A 16,591-nucleotide genomic window follows, 5' to 3' on the forward strand; every position below is an offset into this window, starting at 1 on the left:
TTCATCTGATAGGTCCCATAAGATGTGGAGTCAGATTTTGAGGAGTTTCCAGCTCTCTCCTCATGCTGCCTTATCTGGTAGGCAGGTGGAGGGTGTTTGTGTCCTAATGGCACCTCCTTCTCATCATTCCTTCTCCAGTACTGTTGACCTAGGGGCATCCTGAAGGATTGTGAGGAACCTCAGCCACCCCCCTGAGCTCTGACCTGGCCACAGGTTCAGGGAGCTTTAGGATCTCATGTGTTCAGCAGCCTTAGCGTGTTCACTTGTCTTTTCCACATTATCAGTGACATCTTTCTGCTTCCTGATCATCGACTCATGGTGCATTAGAAAGGGCCTTGCAGTTCCTGTGATCTAACTCCTGAGGCCTGGGGAGGTGAGGTGACAGGCCTACAGAAACATGTTTAGGTTAGAGGCAGAGCCAGGGCCAGACCTGAGTTTCTGGAATCCTCGTCCAGGGGCATTTCCATAAAATGATGCCCTTTCTCTCTTCCACTTCGTGTTGTCAGACCTGGAGAAGCCCTCTGATGTTTGTAGCCAGTGAACCTCGAACCTCCGTAAGAATAGAAGAGTCTATGAAAACTCAATTTTAAACCTGTTTTTTTCAATAAGAACACATTACTTTTATAATTAGAAGAGGAAAAAAAGCTCTTTAAAGAAGTTAATAGAAGGAAAGTCAGAGCTTCGCTCATCCAGCTCTTTGTGCGCTGTGTTATGGTGGAGAGGCAGTAAGTATAGTGGCTGAACATGATTCTGGAGCCTGGCCATCTGCCTGCACATCCTTGGTGCTTATGGACCACCTCAGGTCTCTGCTGAAATGGCATCTTATCAGTGAGGCTTTCCCAGGGCCACCCTTCTCAAAATAGCAACTACCCCATCTCCCCCAGATGACCCTTTTGTGGTCCCTTCACTGCTCTGTTTTTCTGTATAGAACTTGTCACTCTGACATTGATTCTAGTTGTTCTTTGATTAATATATTTCTCTTTCCACCAGTGAGTCACTCCATGGGAACAGGAATTTTTGTCTCTTTTGTTTACTGCTGGATCCCCAGCATCCAGAGCAGTGCCTAGAACACAGTAGGCAAATATTTGTTGAAACAATGAATACATCAACTCTGGGCACAGAACTCAACCTTTCTGTGCCTTAGTTTTCTTGTGAGTAAAGTAGGGTTTAAAGATAGAGCCTACTTCATCCAGTTGCAATGAGAACTAAGGGAATTCATCCATCTAAAGCACTTAGAACCAGCCTGGCACATAGTAAATACTCAATAAAATTCCCTTTATTTGACTTCCTCACTAGACTGCAGACTCTCTGAGGGCAGAGACTGTTTCTTACACCATCTTTGTATTCCTGGCAGCAATGTGGTTAACATGATTGCTATTCAGTGTTTGTTAAGTAGAAAAATAAATTATAGAGAAATTATAGGCAATACCTCTGTAAATATATGTTAAATTTAAATGAATAGGTTTTCTGCCTATTTTTTCCCCCAAGCTGCAGTTGGTGAATCTGTACAGAATAGTATGATTTTTTTTGTGCCTTTAACTCATCACTTAAGCAGAGGGGCCAATAAGTTATTTTTGTTGCTGTGACTTGGCTGAAATTGCTTGGGCATTGACAGCAATGGCAGACAGTTGGTGGGTGATGAATGTCACCCCAGCCTGTAAGATGCTCAGCAGTTACTTGAGATCTCTTCCGTTCATAGTTGGTTCCTCACAGAAATGCCTCCCTGCCAAAGTGTATGCTTAGCAGAGGCTGCAGGCATCTGAACAAACAGATTCAGGAAAAGATGAAAGGGAAGGTTAAGAGAGAAATATACTCCTTCTCTCTGTTCTCAAGAAACACTTGAAAGGTTGTAAAAAGTATCTTCTTTTAAACTTGAGCCATTTGAATTCCATGAGCCTCACAGTTTTTCCAGTAAAATTAGAGAACAGGACTCGGTGATCTCCAAGGAACCATCTTACTTTTTAAGTTTCCTGATTCTGTGGAAATTGTTTAAGAAGGTCCCAGACTAATTAAGAATTTAAGGGCAGAAGTTTGAGTGGAGTTACTGATAAAATGAAAGGAGATGTTACTATAGAAGCTTTGGGCGAGTGGTTAAATGGCATACAGTGTCTGTTTGTGAGAGGAACTGGAAAATTATAGTATTTAAATAGAAAATGAACTCAGAACCCACATCTTAACAAAAGGCTTTTCTGATTTCCTGGTTTGGGTCAGTTCATTTAACGTGAACTAAGTTGCATGTGGGCTGTCCAATCTGGTCGTCTGATTTCTGAGCCTTTCCCATAACTGAGTCCCGAGAGATTTCCAATCCTGCCCATAAGGTAATGCAATTTGGCAAGAGGATTTGGACCTTGACAAAATCTCTTGCCCAATTTGGTTTCCAGAAAGGCTGACTTACCTAATTTGAAAATAAATTGAAAACAAAACCTTTGGTTGTTACGTTTGATGAAATGCCACAGAAAACTGTAATTTTTTTTTCCATACCCCATTACTATGGAGAAGATTGTTACCATTCGCTCTTAAATATCTGTCCTTGGTTTACTGTCCTTCCCTGCCATAGTCTTCCAATGAGGCTGAATCACCACAGCAATATGAAATCATAGGAACCCTTGTGTGTGTGTGTATGTGTGTATTTTGTACCTTGTGTATCTGCCCGTATTCCCAATCTCTACATTAATATTAGTTTTTCTATTGCTGCATAACAAATTATCGTAAACTTCGTGGCTTAAAACAGCACACATTTACTATCTCATGGCTTCTGTGGGTCAGGAATCTGGATACGGTTTATCTGGGTCCTCTTCTTAGGGTCTCACAAGGCTGCAGTTTCTCCAGCTGGGATTGTGGTCTCACCTGATGCTTGACTGGGGAAGGATCAGCTTTTTTTGGCAGATTACCACCTTGTGGTTGTAGGACAGAGGGTTTTGGTTTTTTGTTAGCTGTTGGCCGGAGGCTACTCTCAGCTTCTTACTGTATGGGCCTCCCAACATAGGCACCCCACACATGCAGCTTACTCCTTCACAACCAGCAAGGGACTTTAATGTTTTCCAGTAGCTCCAATTTCTTTATAGATGTAACTTCAGCTTTTCCCTTATTATTCTTGTAAGGTAAGATAGAAGTAGGGAGAATCAAGAAGCTTCAAAAAGGCTAAATGAAGGGAGCCAGCCCCGTGGCCTAGTGGTTAAGTTCAGCATGCTCCAATTCCGTGGTCTGGGTTCGTGGGTTCTGATCCCAGATGCGGAACTGCACCCTCATCAACCATGCTGTGGTGGCAATCCACATATAAAAGAGAGGAAGGTTGGCACAGATGTTAGCTCAGGGCTAATCTTCCTCAGCAAAAACAAAACAAGGCTAAAGGAAATGCCTACGGTTGCAAAGCAGCCAGTGGTTGCATTGGAATACGAATACAAGTTGATTAATAACAGAAAATAACATGTACTAAATACTACATACAAGATACTATGCAAAGAGCTTTACATCACTACATGCTTGTTCAATTCTCAGTAAAACGCTCTGAGTTACATATTACTATATTAAACTATTTAACAGGTGGGGAAATTGAGGATTAGAGAAGTTCACAGACAAACTGCATAGGTTAGGACACAGGCAGGCAGATTCCAAAGCCCCTCCTGTCCTACTCTGAAGATCTTTCCATTAGAACATGATGTTCTTCACGTTCAAAGTTCTTCCTCTCTTTTGTCAGATACTTAAACCACTGCAGTATTGCAAAGGGAGAATTATAATAGATTGCTCCTTTAAGAGTGCATTATTAAAATGGAGGGACAGTGTTCTTTCTTTTCTGCTTGATTCAAGCTTTCTTATTTTTCTGAAGACATATGGGACAAATTGAAGGAAACCAGATTTTAGTGGGATTTGCATGTATTAATAACACTTTTGCTGTATACACATCCAAAAAAATAAAACTTAAAAACTCCTCAAAGTTGGTAGAATACATCTTGTTCATTTTAATTCATTTAAAGTGTTCCTTTTAATTAAGCATTTGCATTTTATTGTTCCATAAAACGCCAATAATATGGAAAAGGCAGAAAAGGTCTATTTTCCACTCTATAAAACGACTTATATTTTCCACCCTATAAAACCACTTATGTAGATGGATCTCGTTGAGAGATGTACAAGATTTGATTTGAATATTAGAAACTGAAATTCTAGTGTAAAAATATCTAGTTGTGAGTGTTTTTTCTATATTTTTGGAAACTTAGAGAGTTATCGAGTTATCCTGCAAGATACTTTGAAATCTATAAATACAGAGGAGGAGTAAAATACAGAGAAGTTTTGTTGATTGTTGAGCTTTTTCATGAGTAGCAGGATGGAGTAGCTGCAGACAGGTCAAGAGGGGGGAAAAATGCCTTACTGGGTCAGATCCAGCCAAACATCCAAAAGTGTGGCCGTTCTCCGTGTTAGATATGTATCTGTTATGTTATGGCAGAGTCCTCCAGCTGGAAGGACCTTTGAGCATACCGAGATCCCCCTCTTCATTTGCTAGGGGGGATACAAAGGTACAACTGGGCCAGCGTCATGCATCCAACTTTCTGCATTCAATGCTTATGGTTTTGCCTTCCCTGAACTCGTGTTGGAAAGCTGTCTTGCACTCACTGTTGTCCCTTCTCCTATACTGCATTTGTATTTCTTTTTATAAATCTCAATCCAAGTCAGCTCGGTGCTATAGTTATTTGGGTGCTATAGTTATTCTCTGTAGGATGCTCTAGGCTATTTTTGATCAACTTTAATCTTCTTTCAGTGCCTGGCGTGAGGCCTGAAACATTGGAGGTACTCAGTATATATTGGTTGAATTGAATGACAGGTATTTTAATACATCCCATACACTCTGTCCCACTGTGGAAGGCAGGGCTTCCAACCATTAGTTCTAAAGCTTTGAGGAGGATCCTCTCATTCGAGGAATCTGAGAGTTGGTGAACAAATTTATATCCACTGTATCACTGTGTTTCATATTCCAGTGTATGTGTGTGTTTTTTTAAAATTTATTTGACTCTCAGCTGTTGTCTTTTTTTCCACTTAAAAAAATTGTGGTAAACTACACGTAACATAAAATTTACCATTTTAACCATTTTTATGTATACAATTCAGTGTCACTAGATCCATTCACGTTGTTCTGCCACCATTTCCCCCATCATCTCCAGAACCTTTTCATCTTCCCCAACTGAAACTTTGTAGCCATTAAACACTAATGCCCCCTTCTCCCTTCTCTCCAGGCCCTGGTAACCACTGTTCTACTTTGTGTCTCGATGAATTTGACTATTCTAGGTACCTCATGTACATGGAATCATGCAGTATTTGTCCTTTTGTGACTGGCTTATTTCACTTAGCCTGATGTTTTAAGGTTTGTCCATGTTGTAGTATGTGTCAGAATTTTATTCCTTTTTAAGTCAGCCATTGTCTTTTAAGACTCAAGAGTTTTGGAGTTTTTAGTTTTTTTAGCCAGAGGTGGATTTTTCTTCCAGACTTATCCTTGGCCTTTTCCTGGGATGAAATGTTCAAGGGCATGCCTTGTCTTCCTGAGTGGTATTCTTTGGGGGAGCTGAGTAGGAAAAGTGAGGCAATTAATGTCAGTGCAACAAATGGACACCTACTGTATATAGGGGCTCTGCCTATGACCAGAGATTGCACCGTGTTTTGGAGGAGACGACTGTACACTTGCTTAACTGTAGTACCTTGTGCTAAGTACTAAGGAGGGACCAGCAGGGATCTGTCAATCTCCTGAGGAATGTGAGGGAAATTTAGGAAAGGTTCAAAGAAGAGGTCGTGGTTTAAACGGGTCTTGAAGGATGAATAGGTGTTCAAGATAGTGAAAGAAGATATGGCGTTCTATGAATAGCCTGAACTAAGGCAAGTGAAAGAAAACACATGGTTTGTGGGAAGAACAGCAAGGAGCAGCGCTCTGGATGTGGAAAGCATAGAGAGTGGGTGGAATGGTGGGAGGCTAGAGGTGCTTGAACGCCATGCTGTAGAGTTTGGGGGAATAGGTCACCTGGAAGCCTCATCTGCAGTTAGACTAAGCCAATTAGATCTGTGGATTGATAGGGTGGTGGATGGATCAGAGTCAGAGAGAAGGGGACTGGAGACCAGTGTGAGTGGTTGGGAGCCGGAAGCAATGTGGTTGCAACATTTTAAGCAAGAGATGATGAGGGCCTGGACCAAGGCAGCCACAGACAAGAGTTTGCTCATGGTCAGTATCCTCAGGTATGCTGACAGCAGAGTTCATTGGACCACGTCCATCTAGCCTGCCCTTTTATCTTCTGAAATTCTTATAATTTCAACATCAGAGTTCTGTCTTTGTAAAATTTCTATCATATCTTTCCTTATTGTAACCATAGTGGCAAGAAGGAATTAATTTATAAAAGATGACAGGATAGGTTCCTGTCTTCAGGCTTTCCACTCAATAATGCACTTTTGGGGGGTACTTTTTAATAGTCTTCCATGTGCTAAGTGATGTGGTATCTAACATACAGAAAGATACGATTGTTAAGATTGTATGTAATAGGGGCCGGCCCTGTGGCCAAGTGGTTAAGTTTGCTCGCTCTGCTTCAGCGGCCCAGGGTTTCGCCAGTTCGAATCCTGGGCACGAACATGGCACCACTCATCAAACCATGCTGAGGCAGCATCCCACATGCCACAACTAGAAGGACCCACAACTAAAAATGCACAGCTATTACTGGGGGGCTTTGGGAGAAAAAGGAAAAATAAAATCTTTAAAAAAAAAAACGATTGTATGTAATATACAATAGCTGGAATATAACTGTAATTAGAACAGATCAGCCAAGCTACGTTAGAAGCACACCCCTCATCTCTTGGTAACAAAAGAACTCAAACAGAGCTTTCATACAAGTGAATAAACTTTACGTTTGAAGAACAAAGCTGGGTTGGCCTCAAAAATGATCAGCATGGCCATCAGAGCCTGTCTAATGGTCCGTAAAGAACTTAGCCCTTCACGAAGTACTTTGATGGTAAGCTTAACAGGAAGAGACGTAGTCCCTGCCCATAAATATGCAGTTTATATTCTAAGTTGTAAAATGTCAGAAATGACTCTGGAAAATTAGAAAAAATGAATTTAGCCAGTACTCTTAAAAAGTGTTATGTCAGGAGGGCCCCAAACATTCACATGCACAAAGGGAAAACTCTGCACGGTACCAGTATCGAAAGAAAATACCCAGGAGTCGTCAGTTGACTAAAAGCTGATTGAGGAAAAAGTGCTGAAATATACTAAAAATAATATGAGTTGCGAGGAAAATAACCCTATTGCTAACCTTTGCATTAGTCAGTTCCGTATTAGAGTATTTTTTCCTGTTTTAGTCACTACTTAAAAGAGTATGTATAAATATAGAAGATCAAGAGAAGTGGGATAAAAATAATTGAAGATGTAGAACATGAATTTTAAAAGAAAAGGTTCGACCAATTGGGGATTAAGTGGGCTGACTTTGTTATCTTGATATAAAAAAATCAGAATAATATTTATGGGCATGCCAATGTGAATGATACCAAGAAGTTTAAAACACACACTCTATCCTTATGGGGCCTTCCTTAACTTTAGTGGCCAGGTTTTCATTGTGCAGTTGACTGATCCGTTGTTTTTTTTTTAATTTCCAAGGACCACTAAGTGAAAGGAAATACATGTTAACTTGTAGGAGATATTTTGAATGATCCACAGAGCCTAGCAGAGCGCCTTGTCACTACCCATTGGGAAATGAGGAGTTTCCTTCCTGGAGGTTGAGGGCTGAGCTGGAGAGCTTCCTGAAGGAATCTGGACTGAACGATGGCAATTATGTCATTCCTTTCCATTTTAAGGTTGGAAGGAAACTTTAGGAAGAGATAGGTCATTGACTGCCCTGCAAGTATAAGAGCCAACACCTAAAACGAATGTATATTTCTAAAGTTTTGAAAGTCAAAAGAGAAAAAGAAAAGCCATCTTGGTCATCCCAAAGTATTTTCAGGTCCTCCCTTTGTAGTTTTTGTCTCAGATTCTTGTTTGTTTCCTTGTTAGCAACTTGGAGATATTTTGTTTATTTCCTCATTCTCTTGTCTGTCTTGGTGTTATGAGGTAGGCACCATGAGGACAGGGACTGTTTCTGTTTAGTTTTTTACTGAATTTCTAGCATCAGGCACAGTGTTGACACACAGTAGGTACTCAAGAAATAGTGGTTGAATGAGTGAATGTGTGAAGGTGGGCCTTGGGGAGAACAGCGCTCCCAAGACCAGTCAGTGGATGTTGACCACCTTGAATGGCTGCTAGTCTGGAGGTTAAAGAGAGAAGGAAGAGAGGATGAGTGTGGAGAATGGGGGAAAGAGAGTGAATTCACAAGGCCTTTTTTTCCTGTTGTTGTTGCCACTACATCAGGTAAGAATGTGCTAAAAATGGGAGACTTATAGTGTTAAGCAAAAAACAAGAGACAATGTGGACTAGTGCCCTGACACAATAGCTCTGGGAAACAGTTCGTAATGACTTGCCACTGGGTAAAGTTTATTAATTTTTTTCTAAAACAGCCAAAGGCTCTCGTAAAACGAAGTTTTCCTGGTGTGTGGATCATCTGGAAGTTTTAGTGGTAGTGGTGGGGGCGGGGTGTGTGTTTCAAGCCTCTGACTCCTTTATTTATATTCTCTGCCCTGGCCTTCAGATGTTTTTTGAGCAACTTTGGATTAGATTATCTGCGCTGGGATAGTGGAGCAATTTTGCAGCAAACTGCCACTGTGCTTTGGACTGTTCAACTCTTCTCGGCCTGAGTAGCCAAAAAAATATCTTGATTTAGTCTGGTCTGGACTGTTGTAGTCTGTCTTAAGGACATCACGTCCCAGACCTTAGGATCCTTAACTTCAAACATTAACATGTTAACAAAACGGCAAGGCAAAATAAAATTATTCAAAAAGAAAAAAAAAAATCATCTCTTTTAAAACAACAGTCCTCCCCAAACCCAGGTAATTCCACCTTCCAAACTGTCCCATGCTGTTGGAGCTTTTCAGGGAAATGTCTGAACCACAGGATTCCCTCATATCTAGAAGAATATTCCAAGGAGAAGATGAGGGGACAGTGAAGACAACTCTAACCGCCCGTCAGCCCACCCAGCTTTCATCACTCTGTCCTCCCTTTGCCATGAGAAGGCAGGCTGGGAGTCAGTTCAGCTGCCTGTATTTAAGGGCTTTTGATATTCACAGAAGCACAGAGAAATGAAAACGAGAGCCTTGAACCTATGAACTTTTCCAGAATTGCTTTGAGAGACTTATTGTAGCGGTGGGAGTCCCGTCTTTTGAAACCGTCCCCTGAGCTTCCATAGGTTTACAAATCTTCCCTCGGACTTCAGCCGCTGGAGGTTCCCTGCCAAGACCTCTGAGGACAGGGATGATAAGAAGCGATCTTTCCTTCTGCTGCTGTGTCTGAGCGCCTGATGTCCCGAGGCCCTGCATCCAGGTTGGTGAAAGGAATGAAAATAACAGTGCCTTTCATTTGTGAGAAAGCTTTTAAAATATTTGCTTTTGTTATCTCTTTCCATCCTGATAAGGACCGTGTGAGAAAAGCAGGGTGGTGTTCTTATTGTCCTTGTACACATGCAGAGGAACTGATGCTTAAAGAGGCTAAGTCCCCCGGTTTTGTAAAGGGCAGAGCAAGGAAAAGACTCCATGTCTTCTTGCTGTGAAAGCAAGAGCAGGTGCAAGATCGTCTCTTGTGAAGCAATCCCAAAGAAAACTAAAAAAGGGTAGAGAGCCTGATGCTATGAACTTTAGCTTTTGGAGGGGATTATTCACTTTTCCTCAGTAAAATAGTGAATCAGTGTGCTCTGAGCCTCTGTGCTGGAGAGGCCTCCTTACCTTCTCGGCCCCCCGGGCCTCATTTAGACAGGCACCACGTTTTCTAAAGACCTCAGGTTTAAGTGCTAGAGAAACAGTAGGGCCAACTGGACTGTCTTTTGGGAGCAGCATGGATGAGAGAGTGTCTTAAGTGAACTGAGCACTAAGGAATTCTTAAATGGACAGGTGGAGAGGGCGGGCGAGTCCCTGTAAGGCTTGCTTCTGGCAGCCCAGCTGCTCCTCCAGGCCCCGACTGCTAAGAGCCAGGTATTTCCAGCACGATTGCTTCCATAGCTCTGTGTGTTTGCTTTCTGATGGGGCATATAATTTACCTTTCAAGTTCTATAAATGGAACCAGGGGTAAAGTTTTGACTCTGTTGGACGTATGACCTGCAGGTTGGTTTCTCCCATTTGGGGAGCCCTCTGCCTCACAGTGAACATTTTGTACAGTCAGGTAGACCTCTCCGCCAGAGGACCGACTCCTGTGTATTTGGAAAGGAAGACAAACCTGTATTTTGTAGAAAGGGCCTATTGTTCCAGGGAGCGGTTGTGGCCAACTTCTTGGGCTCCTTTGGCTGCCTCTGAAGAAGGAATTGAAGTCAGAATGCTAATCACTGACTTGCACAGACATCAACAATCAAACCTCAGGGAACTTATAAGAAAGTAAACAGAAGTGCTCAATTTCAGATTCTGGAAGAAGAGCAGCAGTGTAAGAGAGGCACAGATGAAAAAACTGTGTTGGTGAGAACAGGAAAAATTCTCCTTCCCTGCTTCTCAAATGGGTAGTCTTAAAAATAATAAGGAAATCCTGAGGTGTGGGCTCATTTTCCATGACCAGGAGTGGTGTGGCTGGAGCCTTACTCTTTTGGAGGTCGTCTCCTTTGCTCAGAGCTGGATCGTGTGGGAATCACCCCCTCTCTGAATTCCAGGATTTCGTCATGTGAGCTGGATACAGACTTTTTTATTCTGGGTCTGCACTGTGTTACCAAGGACCACCTCATGCTCTTGCTTGTTCCTCTAATTCCACATAGCAGGCTGGTGTTGAGAATTCTGTCATCATGAAGAGCATTTTCTTCAAAATGTGAGAAGTTTTGGAATTGTTGAACCAGTATGTAGGTCCTCGTGGTTGGGGGGGGGGGGGGTGGTCCATGAAATGTTCCCAGTTTGCTTAATAAACTCTGACGATTTCCCATCTCTTAGTGTAAGGAGAGAATTATTTTCCCTTCAATTACTGCCCTCCAACCTCCTTCGTATAGATTTATGTATTCTAATCTGGACCTTTCTTTGATTCAGGGCCAGCTTACACAAACTCCAAGTTGTATATGTGGCAAGTGGCCAAAATGACCTATCCTAGAGTACGTCATGTTGGAAAGGGCAGATGTGGCCTGGGGAGACCTGCCAGTGACCTGACTTGTCTCTCAGCTGATTGTGTCACTTCACAGGACCGTATTTGCCTGTCACTTGATGAGGCTGGACTGGAACATAGCTACAGTAATTTTAGTCTCAGCCTTCTCTCCTAAATTATAGCATATAAAGTGCCCTTTTATCAGGATTCATTTATAAGCTATTTGAAGTCTATCCATTCTTCTCTTAGCAGTTGTGTTTACAGTTCTTCAGCCTGATCCTTCACAGTTCATTGGGCAGAGACGTTATCCCCATCCAGTATTCTGTTATCCTTATCTGTGTAGTGAGCGGACATCAAAAGCTGTCCTTTCTCTCCAAGTTAACCTTTGTTTCCAGCAGGAGAGAGCTCTAACCACCGCATATGGTCTTGATCTCCTGTAACCAAAATTGGAATAAGTCACAGCTGGGGTTCATGGGACCAATGGGAGCATCTCAAGTTTAGGGCTGAGGAGTCTTGATGAGAAGGATTAACAGCGTGGACTAGGGGTTTGAAGACACATGGAGCCCTCCTCACTGTTGGCTCTTTGAGGAGTCTTGTTGTCTTCCTAGCTACAGACTAGACTGGGCAGGAAGCTTCCTGAAAGATTGGAAATTTGCTTGGGGACTTGGCTAGAAGTGCCAGGGTGCCATGCTCTGTTTTCTGAAGGAGACTTGGAGCTGAGGGGCCTCATCCCCAGGAGGCACTTCCCATTGGCTGCTCGAAGTCTGGAGTTTGCTCCTGTCTTGTTTGCATCCCCTTATACAAGTCTTGCTCTGTTATCTTTATTAACACCATTACAAGTGGTGGCTACCATTTGTAAACCAGCACCACGTGGGATGAGCATTGTTTAATTCTAGGCATGTAAGACTCCTGCACGTCACCCTGCCTGGCTTCTGATCTCTCAAGCCAACCGTTGGAGCTGTTAATGCCTTCCGTAAAGCTGAAACGCAGTGCCGCTCAAGCAACTCTGCTTTTCCGCTGGTTTATTTCTGTTATCCTTGCCCCCACCCACCTTGTTTTTCAGCCATCAGTGAGTTTTTATTGAGTTACTCAGACATTCAGCCAGACTCGGGGGGCGGGGAATAAAAAGGTGTTGTAAGAAACTGTCCCAGAATGTAAGGGACTTAAAACCCATTTGAGAAGGGACAGCCTAAGCACATGAAAAGTGTCTAGCAATATCTGCCCACGGATGGAGTACACCACAATACGATCAGAGAAGGAGAGCTCTCGCTTCAGGAGTGGACAGGGGAGGCTGTATTGAGTGGTGGTCTCACTATGCGGCCTGAAAGCTTGATTCCCCCCCTTTATTTTGTATGTAATATTTGATATGTAACACAAGAAGATGTGTGAGTTACAAAGCATAGTTATAAAATGGACAGTCTGAACTTCCGTCCAACTTAGGATCTAGAATACTACTGCCCTGCCTGTGTCCCTTCTCGTGTCCAGCCTCTGCCTTCCCACCCGAGATAGCCACTGTCTTGAATTTTGTGAGTTTTATTCCTTAACCTCTTTTTTTTGGTAAGTCTTTGTAGAACACGTGTTTTCTTTGGAGATGTCATAATTTTCTGTAATACAGGCTCTCTGAAGGCAAACAAGGGCATACATGATGGTTAATTTTATGTGTCAACTTAGCTGTGCAATGGTGCCCAGATATGTGGTCAAACATTATTCTGGATGTTTCTGAGAAGGTGTTTATGGATGAGATTAACATTTAGATTGGGAGACTTGAAGAGTAAAGCAGGTTGCCCTTCATAATGTGGGTGGGCCTCACCCAATTAGTTGAAGGCCTGAATAGAACAGAAGACTGACCTCCCCTGAGCAAGAAGGAATTCGGCAGCCATCAGCCTTCACAGCTGACCTGCAGCATTGGCCGTTGCCTGGGTCTCCAGCCCACCAGCCCACTCGTCAGATATGGACTTGTCAGCCTCCATAAGTGTATGAGCCAATTCCTTAAAATAAATTTCTTGCTATATATATGTGCACATCCTATTGTTCTGTTTCTCTGGGGAACCCTGACTAATACAGCATATCACGCTTCTCTGCCTCTCATGTGGTTAGCATTACAGAATAGAGTATTTTTACGTCAGGAGATCAACAGTATATTAGTCACATGCTGAGAAAACATTTGGCTGATTCTGGTCTGGGCCTTGGAGGAGAAGCCTTGATTTTCTGTAGAAGACCATTTTTGGAGTACTCTTTTCTCCTTTTTAGTACTCTGTCCCCTTCCAAAGTCTTATGGCTTTCTCTGGTCACTCACATCCCCCCTCCTGTAATGCCCCCCCCAGATACACCCATCCCTTGCCAACACACGGACACAGTCCCATCTGTGTGTTTCCTTACCTTCTATGTGGAACCCTGGTTCTGCTCATCACCAGGAAGATACTTAGCCTCTCTGAGCCCCTGTCTCCCTGCGCCCCAGGTTGGGCCGAGTCGTCAGTCTGTATTTGTTATGTGTCCCCATGTGCCGGATACTGATCAGGGTCCTTTACCTGTTTGTCCCTTGTTTTCCTCCCAACAATCCCAGGTGGTGTCTGCTGTCATCATGCTCAGTTTGCAATGAGAAAATGGCAACAAAGTTGTAGAAATGGGATTTGAATCCAGGCAGTCTGACCTCCAAGCCCCTGCTCCTAACGCTTTTAAAATACGTTGTAAATTGGAAGGTGGTCTGCAAATATCAGATCTGGCTATTATTAAAATACTCCGCTGCCTTGGGGCCCTGTGCTCTGCCTGCTGATAGCTAGGGCATATTGAGGAACTCATCCAGGCCAATGAGGTCATTGGTAGGAATGTGTTGCCCTGCCTGGAAAGCTCTGGTGTTTTGAGAGAAGCTGTCTGGCAGCCACCGTTCCTGAACACCAAGGAGAAGTTGTTATAGGGGGCCTTTAGGATGTGATGGTTAGTGGTGGGTTGGGTCATGGGCTTCCCTCAGGTCACACCTAGAAAGCCGCCCCCTACTTTGTGTTTAAACAGGTCCTGGAGGCTACAGGGTAGCCCCTGGAGACTAGACCCCGTACTTGACTCAGATGAGGACGTGCTAGCTTGTATGGTCAGAGGCCTCAGCAAGGCATGGCCAATATCTGGCACCTCTCTCCTGCCCAGGACCTTGGCAAATGTCGTGAAATAATAGCAGTCTTCAGAATAACCAGTACTAACCAGCTGAATTGGGCAAATAGTGTGAAAGGCCTTTGACCATTCTTCCAGAGAACTGGCTGTCCCCAGAGAATTGAGCCTGGCCTTAGTCTTGCCTCTCTTTTCTCTTTTTCTTTTCCCGACCATATTTCTCCCAGTTTTCGACACTAACCCCACCCATTATTCTTGTTTCTTCAGTGTTTTTAACGCTTTTTCCTGTTTGGTGAGAAGTGAAATGGTACCATACCACTCAGTTTCCAAAACTGCTTCTCCAGGAAGGAGTTCCATCTTTTCATGGAGACGAATGTAGTGTTTTTAGTAACAGTGGTGCATCGAGAGGGCGGTCACACGCCGGGAGGCCTAACGGGGTCTCTCCCTGCGAGGTTATTTTCTCCATCTCAGTTGCAGATGGAGCAGAAGTTATTCCATTGAAGTATAGAAACTTTCTTTTTAAATACCTCTCTTCTTTTTCTTCATGTATCCTGGTCCCCTCTCTTCTGTGCTCTCACATTTAGACACTGGTATGTAGAGAGATTGTTTCTGATCCCAGATTCCTTTCTGGAAGGAAAGAGAATGTTTGTGTATGCCATTGTTTTCTGTGAGAGATTCATCCTGCTCCCTCTGCTTTCCAAACCTTTCTCCTTAAAGCATTTTCAAAACGTCAGTCATATAAGGTAACAATGGTTTCTGGGACCTTTTGGGAGCAAATTCTTATTTACTCAAAAATTAGTACAGAGGAAGACTCATCTGAAGTCGTGATTTACATGTCATTTCCTTGCTTTCTTCAACATCATTATTTTTGAACCAGTAAGTATTTTGATCAACGTTTTTTTGAGGAAGAATTGTATGGTATTTCCCAGCCTTCCTCCGTGGGTGGAATTGCATCACTGAATCACTTTTTTCTCTATTTTTTCTGCTTTCTGTCTCCTGTTTTGTCAAGGCTCCAGCAAACTCCAGCCCTTTTGCAGTGTTTTTCAGTCCTGAAATTTTAGGCTGGCATCTGTGATTGTGTTAATTTCCCATCATTATTTTCCAGCTCATCGGGGAAGCCTCATAAAAACAAAGCATTTTGTTGAATCCTCAGGCGGAGGGTAGAACCCTGGTCAACATGGACCCTCCTGTCTCACTTGTTAGCAATCACAAAAGTCAGAAAGAGTGATCTCAGCAACTGTAGGCAAAGTGAAGTACATTTTTTTTTATTTGCCTTTACCTTATTCCCTATTTCATCCCCCAGTCCGTTTTAAAGGATAAAAATGCTATTAAAAACATTCTGTGAGTGGTCAGGTTTTTAGCATTTTAACCTGGTCTGAGACTTAAGATGAAATTCCAGCTCTAAAAGTGGCCCCGTGTGGAGTCAAGGACCCGGACACCAGTCTCAGTCTCACTGCTTCCTAGAAACGTGGCCTGGGAAAACCTCTCAGAGATGGATCACATCATAGATGGGGATGATGTTCCTGGTCGTGCATCCGTCAGGGTTCTCCAGAGGAACAGAACCAGTAGGGTGCATGTGTATGTGTGTGTGTGTGAGTGTGGAGAGAGAGAGTGTTATTTTAAGGAATTGGCTCCTGCGGCTGTAGAGGCAGGCAAGTCCAAAATCTGTAGGGCCAGTCTCAGGGAAGAGTGGATGTCTGAAGTCAAGTCTGAAGGCAGTCTGGGGACCGAATTCCCCCTTCCCTAGGGGACCTCAGTCTATTTTTTCTTAAGGCCTTCAAGTGATGGATGAAACCCACCCACATTATAGAGGATAATCTGCTTGACTCAGAGTCCACTGATTTAAATGTTAATCTCATCTAAAAAATTACCTGTGCAGCAACATCTAGACTGGCATTTGGCCAGAGATCTGGGTTCCCCGGCCCAGCCTGTTGACATGTAAAATTAACCCGCACACCATCTCTCGGGGCTTTGTGAGCATCAGCTGTGAATAGCCAGGAGCTGAAGGCGTGTGTGGGGGAGACAGCTGTCCTTCAGCACTTCTCTCGTCTCCTCTCTCTCTGCCTCCTTTACCTCCTGAATTTTTCCCCTCTTCCCTCACTTGTACCCTTTTCCTCCTACTTCTGACATGTGCCCTCTTTCTCCCACCCACTCTGCCCAAGGTGGGGGCATGTGTGAAGTGAGAATTAGGGAGAACACCCTGGTGTGTGGTTAATTTCTAATGGAAAGAGAACAGATCTTGAAGTCATTCAGGTTAATCAAGTTGATTAACATTCAAGTTAATTCAGGTTAATCTCACCCTTTTATGATCCTGGGCAAGTGAATATACCCCCCAAGCCT

At 43.2% G+C, this 16,591-nt stretch overlaps 1 protein-coding gene across 5 annotated transcripts in view; it reads left to right on the forward strand.

Annotated features, from left to right (window-relative positions):
• Window positions 1-16,591, forward strand: part of ETV6 (ETS variant transcription factor 6) — a 223,319-nt gene that overhangs the window by 38,125 nt on the left and 168,603 nt on the right. The window contains exon 1 of one of the 5 annotated variants that reach the window (XM_008513531.2): window positions 8,751-9,430. The exons of the other annotated variants lie outside the window; for them this stretch is intronic. The gene's annotated coding sequence lies outside the window, so the exon portion shown is untranslated. Of the gene's footprint in view, window positions 1-8,750; window positions 9,431-16,591 lie in introns of those variants that run through there. 5 annotated transcript variants of the gene reach the window in all.

The sequence above is a fragment of the Equus przewalskii genome, chromosome 5 (genome assembly GCF_037783145.1).
Source record: "Equus przewalskii isolate Varuska chromosome 5, EquPr2, whole genome shotgun sequence".
Classification (NCBI taxonomy): domain Eukaryota; kingdom Metazoa; phylum Chordata; class Mammalia; order Perissodactyla; family Equidae; genus Equus; species Equus przewalskii.